General features: G+C 34.6%; 1 non-coding gene across 1 annotated transcript; it reads left to right on the top strand.

Annotated features, from left to right (window-relative positions):
* The first annotated feature begins 272 nt into the window (after window positions 1–272).
* LOC145071505 (small nucleolar RNA R71) lies at window positions 273–379 on the top strand. The gene has a single exon (XR_013690516.1). It is a non-coding gene; the product is annotated as a small nucleolar RNA R71 (small nucleolar RNA).
* The last annotated feature ends 8509 nt before the right edge of the window (window positions 380–8888 follow it).

The raw sequence follows: 8888 nt of genomic DNA, 5'->3' as shown, positions 1-8888 counted from the left end.
AACTTTAATTGCATGAATTGATTGGTCCATTTGGGTCAGCCTTCGGTCCGTGGTATTTAGCATTGCCATCATAGCAGCCATTTCTTCAGAATGTGCACTCCCAACTCCTTTTACGCCTTTATTCCTTGGATTGTGGTATTCACAAGAATGCTTTGCAAATTCTTCAACTAATTCCTTGACTTCCCCCAGATTTTTCTTTGTGAGAATCAAGGAGTTGCCTTGTCATTACATTAACCCCGTCATAGAATATGGTCACTTCTTGGTGATTGTTAAGATCATGTTGAGGACAATTCCTTAACAACCCCTTGTAGCGCTCCCATGCTTTGTAAAGTGACTCCCCCGGGTTTTGCTCAAAATTAGCTATTGCCTTCTTGAGTTTAGCTATCTTGGATGGTGGGTAAAATTGGTCAAGAAACTGGTCACGCATTTGAGCCCATGTAGTGATTGTACCCGGTGGTAGTGCTTTTAACCAATCTTTTGCTGCTCCCTTGAAAGTGACTGGTAGCATCCTTAGCAAGACGGTATCTCTTTTCACATTCGGGACATTGAAATAATTAGCAATGTGGTTGACTTCATCTAATTGATTAAACGCAATGTCCTCATGATCATTTCCCTGGAATGAGATATCCTTCAGTGAAGAAAGGATATGTCCTTTCAGCTCGAATGTGGCAGTGGCAGTGGCAGGAATGGCAGGTTGTACTAAACCTGGACCAACATCATCTCTAATTCTCTGTCTGTAAGCTCCCATGTACATTTCTTCAATGTTTGCCATCTCGTTCCTTGGCTCGTTTTCCGGTTCACTTATGTGTAATTCAAATTCAGGCTCGGTATCATATTCGAATTCGGGTTGGACAGCTATTTGATCAAAGTTTTCAAGCTTGCTCTTGTTCTTTGAAGATGAACTTGACCCCTTCGTTTTCTTCCCCGACTTCTTTGAGAAAACTGACTTGAATTCTTGTAAAGTTGTCTTCTTTGGTGTTTGATCTTCTTTCATGTTCTTATCTTTCTTTTTGTGAAGGGCGGACTATGGGTCTTCAAGAGGTGGCACCAAAGGTGTGTTAAAGCCTCTGGTCATGAACTCCTGAAATAAAACAAAAATAAAAACGTAAAACTAAACTAAAATAGAAAAATAAACTAAAAATCAAAGAAAACTAGAATTTACAGTTTTCACGTCGTGGGCCTAGGGGTTCATGTCGTGCATCCTATAACTAAAAAAAATAAATTAAACTATGCTTGCTAAATTAACTTTTTGCAAGTTTTATCCCACAGAAGGATCGATTAATCAAAAGCAAATAAATAATTTATAACCAAGCCATTCCTCGACAACTGCGCCAAAAACTTGATGTGCACAAAAGTACCCACTAATTTTAATATTTATAACCCAACTAACTTAACTAACTAAAATGCGCCTAGGCAGTGTACCTAGTCGAATTATAGAATAGTTGGGTAAGTCGGGTGTCGATCACAGGGAACGGTGTTAACTAATTAATTTATCTACTACTAAATTAACCTAATTTTAGAGCAAAAATGGGGTTTTATATGATTTTACAAGACCATATTAACTTAAGTCACAAAATTCAATCAATAAATTAAAACACTCTTGTTTACTTCGAATCCACTTCCTCTTTATGGTTAGCTAGCTATTATGGATTATCAAGTTGGTCACCAAATATTATATTATTAGCAGTTTAAGTCTAAACTTACTAATCTTTTTAACAATTCACGAACTACCTTGTATGGTCATACATAAGCAAAACACAGACCTAGTTATTAGTAATAGGTATGCTATGTAAGATTTATTATGTAAACACAATTATGGTCATAATTTATGTTCTCTAGCACAACTAAATTTATTTACTTTAATTACTATCTAAGATTTTGGTCTATCCTAGCTCTAGCAAATTAGTGTTCAGTAAATCACTAGGTTATCAAGTTTATGCAGTTTAATGATCACTAACTACACATAACATGAATTCAAGCAACTAAAGAAACAAATATTAACATACTAGGTAGTAACAAATCGAACACAAGCAATATACCAACTAACAAATCCAATAATCATTAAGCTAAACCATATGTTAGAAGCTTCATCTAGCTAAACAAGAGTTGCTAGATTCAGCTACTCATAGTAGCAAATAAACAAACACAAATCAATGTATAATACATGTTCAAGTATCAAACAAATAAACTAATTATGAACCTTTACTCCTTTGGTATTGAAAACCTTTTTCCAGAGCTTCTCTTCTGCTAAAATTCATCTTCTGGAACCCTTTTCTCCAGCCAAAAGTCCCCCATGTCGTAATGGACAAGCCAATTTATAATATTCATGAAATTCGTATTTCACATCGTTGAAGGATGCTCCACGACGTGGGTTGAGAGTTATCCGTATCGGGCAAGGATTTTACTTCACGTGTACTTATCTTCTAGAAGACTCATGCCACGTCGTGGCCTTCTAGTTCACGTCCTGACTTCGGTAAGTTCCGTGAATTTCTTCAACATTTGTACTCCAAGTCTCCAATGTTCCAAGTATTGTTAATGTTGGTCCATTTCTTCGAAAATGTTTCACTTTGGCTGCAAATAACAATTTATCCTTATAAGTACCATTATTCTATGCAAATAAACAAAATATCAATAAAAATGTAAATAAATAATGCCTAAAAATATGTATAAATATGGCAATATCATATACAAACAAAGAGGTCCACACTCTCAACGTTTGTTAAATTCATCATGGCCTTCCTTGTCTTGGGTATAGATCTTGTGCTTTCAGTAATACGTGCCCAATACTACCTTCCACACCTATCTATACCCTCCCCAAAGACTGTCTCGAATCCTCCATGTCATTTCCCTTCTATCTATTACTCCTCTCATACTATAGAGCGTACTATATGCCAAGCATAGTCTAGGAACACCCTAGGATTCCTTTCCTCATCACTCTCTGCTATATGCTGCAGGAGGAACTCCCTCTAATAACATCTAACTACCACATCATAACAATTACGTACTATATGTTCTAGATAATTCTTCGAATGAAAGGTCCCACACTACAAATTGGACTCAAACAAGAGCTTTGTAATAGATTTAAACCTATCCCTCTAAAATTATCTAATCTCAACAATATGTAACCAAGCACATTTGTCCACTGGTTAGTTCGTATTAATGAGAATTCCTAAAAGCACAAAGCACACAACATTCAAGCATTGAGCAATTCGAATCATAACATAACCTAAACAGGCCATCTTATCAGATAATTGATCTCACACTAGCATGCCTATCTATAAGCTCATACAATAATGTAACAACCCGTTATTTCAAGTCTATGTAATTCAAACTTGTTCAAATAAAGTCTAAACTACAACCGTGTATAAAGGAATTAACATCCTAACAATAATTTAATAAGAAATTTAGGTACCAAGAATACATACTTGTATATACTTACACTTTGAAAATAATACTTGTATACAAGTTATATATAATTATATTGAAAAACCATATAGATAAGCTTAACATTTAAATGAAACTATAGAAATCGGTTTTTGGAATCTAATTCCAAACCTAAAACGAAATTCCTTAAATAATGAAGTGCCAAAATCGAATTCTCCAAATGGTGTAAGCCTAGACCGAATTCTCCTTCATCATTTGACTAGAAACTGATTTCATGCCATGAAGTCCCACTCTATGACCGAATTCCTAGAGAATTTGGTCATGAAGGACCGAATTCACCAAGTTAAGGTCTTAAAGGACCGAAAACCCAAATGATAATCCCTTTGACACACTTTCCTAAGCTTACATTCACCACCTTATGAGTTTACTTCATACTTAAGGAACAAATAAATTCATTTAACACTTAAATTAAACATAATTTACTTCATATGCTCTCAAGTATCAAACATATACCCAGTAAGCCTTCAAACTTCTTAAGAAAACACAAGACATTTCCCAGGATGTTCTTAACTAATAGTAAGTATTCTTTTACAAACTAGTGTTTTGTTATAATAATTTACTTAATATCTGATTATTAATCAATATTACATATATAATATTATTAGGATACGTTTGTTAACACGTATTCTATACAGAGAATCGTCACAACCAAATCGTAACAAACCAGGAATTCACACACTAGGCGAGATAAATGTGTATAGATCTATACATGATTGACAATCTCGCACTCAGACTGTTCGCTACAGTTGGGTTGGTTTGCCTATGGGTGACAAATGTCGTTACAGTTCTGACGCCTACAAAGCGTCATATCAAGCCATCTAGTCATAGCATGGTTATAATAACTCACAAAAAGATATGAACAAGTACGATTAGTGTATGATTAATTAAACCAAAGAGTACGAATACAAAGTAATAGTTTTAGAATAATATAATTTACAGTATTACATTATAATTTACAATTACAGCTGGTGGAGCCAGATATACTCACTCGTATAGGGTTTTCAAAGATTACAATTACAAAACTTGGAAAACATAAACAATACAGAAAACATTCTTTTTATAGTTTTATTGTGAATTAAAACTATGTTACACTACTTTACAGTACAACAACACTTATACAGAACGATTTTATGGCATTAAAACTACTTTTCAGTTATATTAGAAAATATTGGATTTTCTATAACAATAAACGAGATTACTATTTCAAGAAATAAATAGCAAACTTATAAACACAAATACTTATGCACTCACCAACTTAAATGTTGATACTCTCTTTTTCAAAACACTTGTATTCTATGGGAACCAGTAGACAGGTACATCCCCGGGAAGTTGAGATGATGGAGCAGTATAGAGTCATGTCTTCTATCTTTTGTTATATAACTTATGATGTCAAATATACAATGACTGAATACATATGTAAAACTTGTACTATATTAATGCAATGGTTGTTGTACTTTGATTACTATGATGCATGTGTTGTGATACTTAACAAGAAGTCATCCACCCCTGGACGTTCCCGCCGCTCCGGTTTGCGGGTGTGACAGATTGGTATCGGAGCATTATTTATAGCGAACTCAATATATCAGTCCATAAAAGATATACAACTATAAATACAATAGGGGTAAAGAGCTCTGACTACAAGTATGCTTTTAAAATATAAGTATTTTACAAGAAGTATACACATACATAACAGAAACAGTATCATAGTCGTAACAACATATAAGTATTTGGATGTTGGACACTGCAGTTAAACCTGGACAGTTATGTAATCATATATGGGGTAAATATAGCCAGATCAACTATATTTATTAGAGATATGACTAACATGTGTTAGGGAGTGATGGTAGTGTGGCAACAAGTCTAAAACTTACCAACCCTACATATACAGAAGAACTCTAGAACATAACATAAAATTTAAAATACTATACGAGTATTTTAGGCACTATAATACTAGGAACCAACTATTTGAAATCAAAGGACCCTTGCTAGTAGATCTATAAGTACTAAGTGTATATATTACGGTTATATATAATTAAGGTTTTATAGACTTAGAATGTGTGGTTTAGCTTTACTCTCTAGCTGTTGTTCAAGCTTTTGTAGTTCATCAATTAATGGTGCTTGATCCCAGACCTTCTCTAGCTGTTATGCATATGTCCTACAAACTCCCAGAATAATTTTCACTTCCTATACTATAAACAAGATGATTGATTATATGCACATAAGAGTAATGATTGAGGTGAACAATAGTATGCATTATTCTAGGTACATTAGCATTGAAACGAGTAACAAACTAGTAAAATGGGAGTATAAGTTGAACGATACCTGTTGCCCAAAAACTTGCACCAATAGTATGCATTTTTCTAGGTACTTTAGAATTGATGATAGGAATGTCATGGAATTGCAAAACAATTACATACAATATACTCTCTCAAGGGCAGAATCATAATCAGCAACTCGAATTGGCAAACTTGGAGTGGGTTTTGATAGCATAGGAGCCGTTGAATCTTCCATGTTGCATTTTATTTTCTTGTCTGCTGACTCAATCTGTAAAAATGAGGAAACTTTATGGATTAAGAACTGCCTACCATATGATACGAATTATAAAAAAAAAGGAAAATCCTTACCTTATGATCTTGCCTTTTGGATGTATTTTGATGACAGAAGTAACCATAGTAAAGTGCTTGGGTGGTAAGAGCTAAGGTAGTCACCAAGTACAACTACATCCCACCCAAAGTCAACAAAAAGTGCAAATTCAACATCTGGAAAAACTTTGCTGGAGTAATTTCATATCATAAAGAAAAAATGATCATCAGTTTCAAACTCATGTTTTCATATACTTCACACCAAGTTAGTTTCATTCAATTCTTGCATAAACCCATTATTGAAACCATTTAATGTCTTTCTTTTGGAAACATACTTGAATTTGGTAACTATTAAGGGACCATGGGAATGAAATAATGATAATATATGTATTCACATGTTGACTACAGTAGGAGACCAGATCTAATAAAAATTGGTTTGAAGGTTATGGAAAAAGATTAAAAGTTTCAAAAATTGGGTTGACTATAGTAGGAGACCATATTTAATAATGATAATATATGTATTCAACATGTTGAACACATATATGACAAGCAAACATATTTTCCAAATCAAATGATCCTCACTGTCTATCCCTTCATTTTAACAAAAAAAAAATTAGTATATCCAAGCATAAACCCTTTTAGATAATTAGTAAACCTAATTGATTTTAACATGATCCCTTCTGTTATATTATTTCAGTCTGTGGTTTGGCTAAAATAAAAAACCAATCAACTGTATGTGCTTATTTCTTCTCTTTGTTATTACCACTCTTATGAAGAATCTAGAAATCAACTCCCAAACACATGTCCCGATTCTGAAACTATCATCATGAAGGAGGTTTAAGGCAACAAAGGGTAACCGGAGACGTTAGCTTACCTTGGTAGATAGAGAAGATATGAGCACCGTATGAGTTAAAAAGTAGTAGTCCAATGCATTTCGATTGGAGGAGGGAAGCATAGCTTTGTCACTCATTGCCATGGAACGCCACCTCCTGCTTTGTTTCAAGCGCCGGTTAGAAAACGGGTTGACTTAGCGATTGATGTAGGTTACACCGCCTTCCCCCCAAACGACACATCAGACTTCTTTTCTCTCGTTTCTTAGGGCTCCTCCCTTGAACCTTAAATTCAAGGTTTTCTCTTGTCTTATCCTCTCTTAAGATGAATTCTAATCTCTAATTAGCTAACATGATAACTGCTTCCAAAAAAAAGCAAATATTATTTAGAAATAGGGCTATAGTTTAATAAGATAAGTAGGTACATAAAATGAGAAAGTTTTACCAAAATCACATAACAAAGACACAAACTAAAGCCATATTTGGAAGAGAAGGGACGAACTAACAGGTGCAACATCTGATTAAAAAAACTTTCAAAACACAAAGTTAGAAATGAAATTAGGGTTCTAGCCCTTTACCTGGATCGATTCCAGACATGATGAAGAAAAGAGAATAAACATAGGGCTTCGACATATATTCACATGAACAGAATGCTAGAAGATGGATTAAAGTGAAAGGGTTGAAAAATTGACAGTTTAATACAAAATACGACCAATATCTAAGCAGACCTCATGAACTGGATTCCAAATTGAAAATCTAATTTATGTTGAAAAGAGGCAAGAATCAAATGAAGTGGAATATACAATCTTCTTTCTTTCAAATCATGTAAAAAGAAAAGATAATAAAGATGAATCATACAGTGTTCAAGAGAAAGAGAGAAACAAAACCCTAGAATGGAAGCGAAGTCTAGAAGATGGTTGGACCAATTAAAAAGGAAGGATTTGGAGGAGAACGCTACCGACACGTAAGTGAAATAGTATCATGCAGGAACTTTTGGATGAAAAGCTACCTCAATTAAGGGAGAGATGCTGGTTTTTGTAAAGAGGGAGCAATCAGATGAAGTGAAAAAGGAATAGGAGAGGGAAAAGAAGACAACAATGGTGGCCTTTCAAACTTTTGGGATTTTCGTTTCCCCCCAGCTGCAAAAGAAGAGAACGCGCTTTTCATTAAAAAAAATATAAAGTGACATTTCTAGACAACACCCATTTTTAAACAAGTGCCCTCCGTGTTTTTAATTTTTTTTGTTGAACATTAATTTCAGGGCACGCACAAAAGCGTGTCCTCTATGTTTCAAATTTTAGAAGAGATGACATTATTTTTAGGACACACGCTTTTTGCGTATCGTAAATCACCGTGTGTCATTATTTGTGTGTCATAAAAGTGTTGTTTTCTAGTAGTGACTTCCTTTCCTTGTTTAGATGTGGATATAGAGTAGGATCAATTATTCGAAGGTCTATTTGACCCAAGTTATATATAATTGGTATACACTTTGTGGTTATAGAAGAAACCAATATGAGTCATACCATACATAATACATTAACTGATTAATTATAAGTTTCTTATATGGAAAATTGAAATTGTTTACTTGTCTTTACTAAATCTATTCTTCTACCCCTATTCTCGCTTAGATAACATGGCTAGATTTCATCTACGGGGAGACGCATACATTCCCAATCAAGGAAAGGTGGTTGGATTGAAGATGACCCTGTAGTTTCAATAGAAGAAGACTTCGAAGAAGATTTTCCAGAAGTCTATGATCCACCTCAGATTGCCCATAATCTCAATCCCCATCAGAACTTCCAAGGTCCGACACCACGGTGGGTAGTAAACTTAGATAGGTGGAGTCATGAGCAGGGTCAGGACCATACTTCCAATGGAGACCGAAGCTTCTACAAACTTAATGAAGGAGGCTCAGCAGAAAGAGCCCTCCTTGTGTTAGTTCATCGATTTTCGCGTAACGATGAACAAGGAAGAGTTGCCCTCGACCAAGTCATGCAGGCTGAGGCTACCACTAGAGTCAACACGGTTCGTC

The sequence above is a fragment of the Lactuca serriola genome, chromosome 8 (assembly GCF_051521515.1).
Source record: "Lactuca serriola cultivar US96UC23 chromosome 8, Lser_US96UC23_V15, whole genome shotgun sequence".
Taxonomy (NCBI): domain Eukaryota; kingdom Viridiplantae; phylum Streptophyta; class Magnoliopsida; order Asterales; family Asteraceae; genus Lactuca; species Lactuca serriola.
Note: the sequence above shows the minus strand (reverse complement) of the source record. Positions and strands in the feature narration are given on the sequence as shown.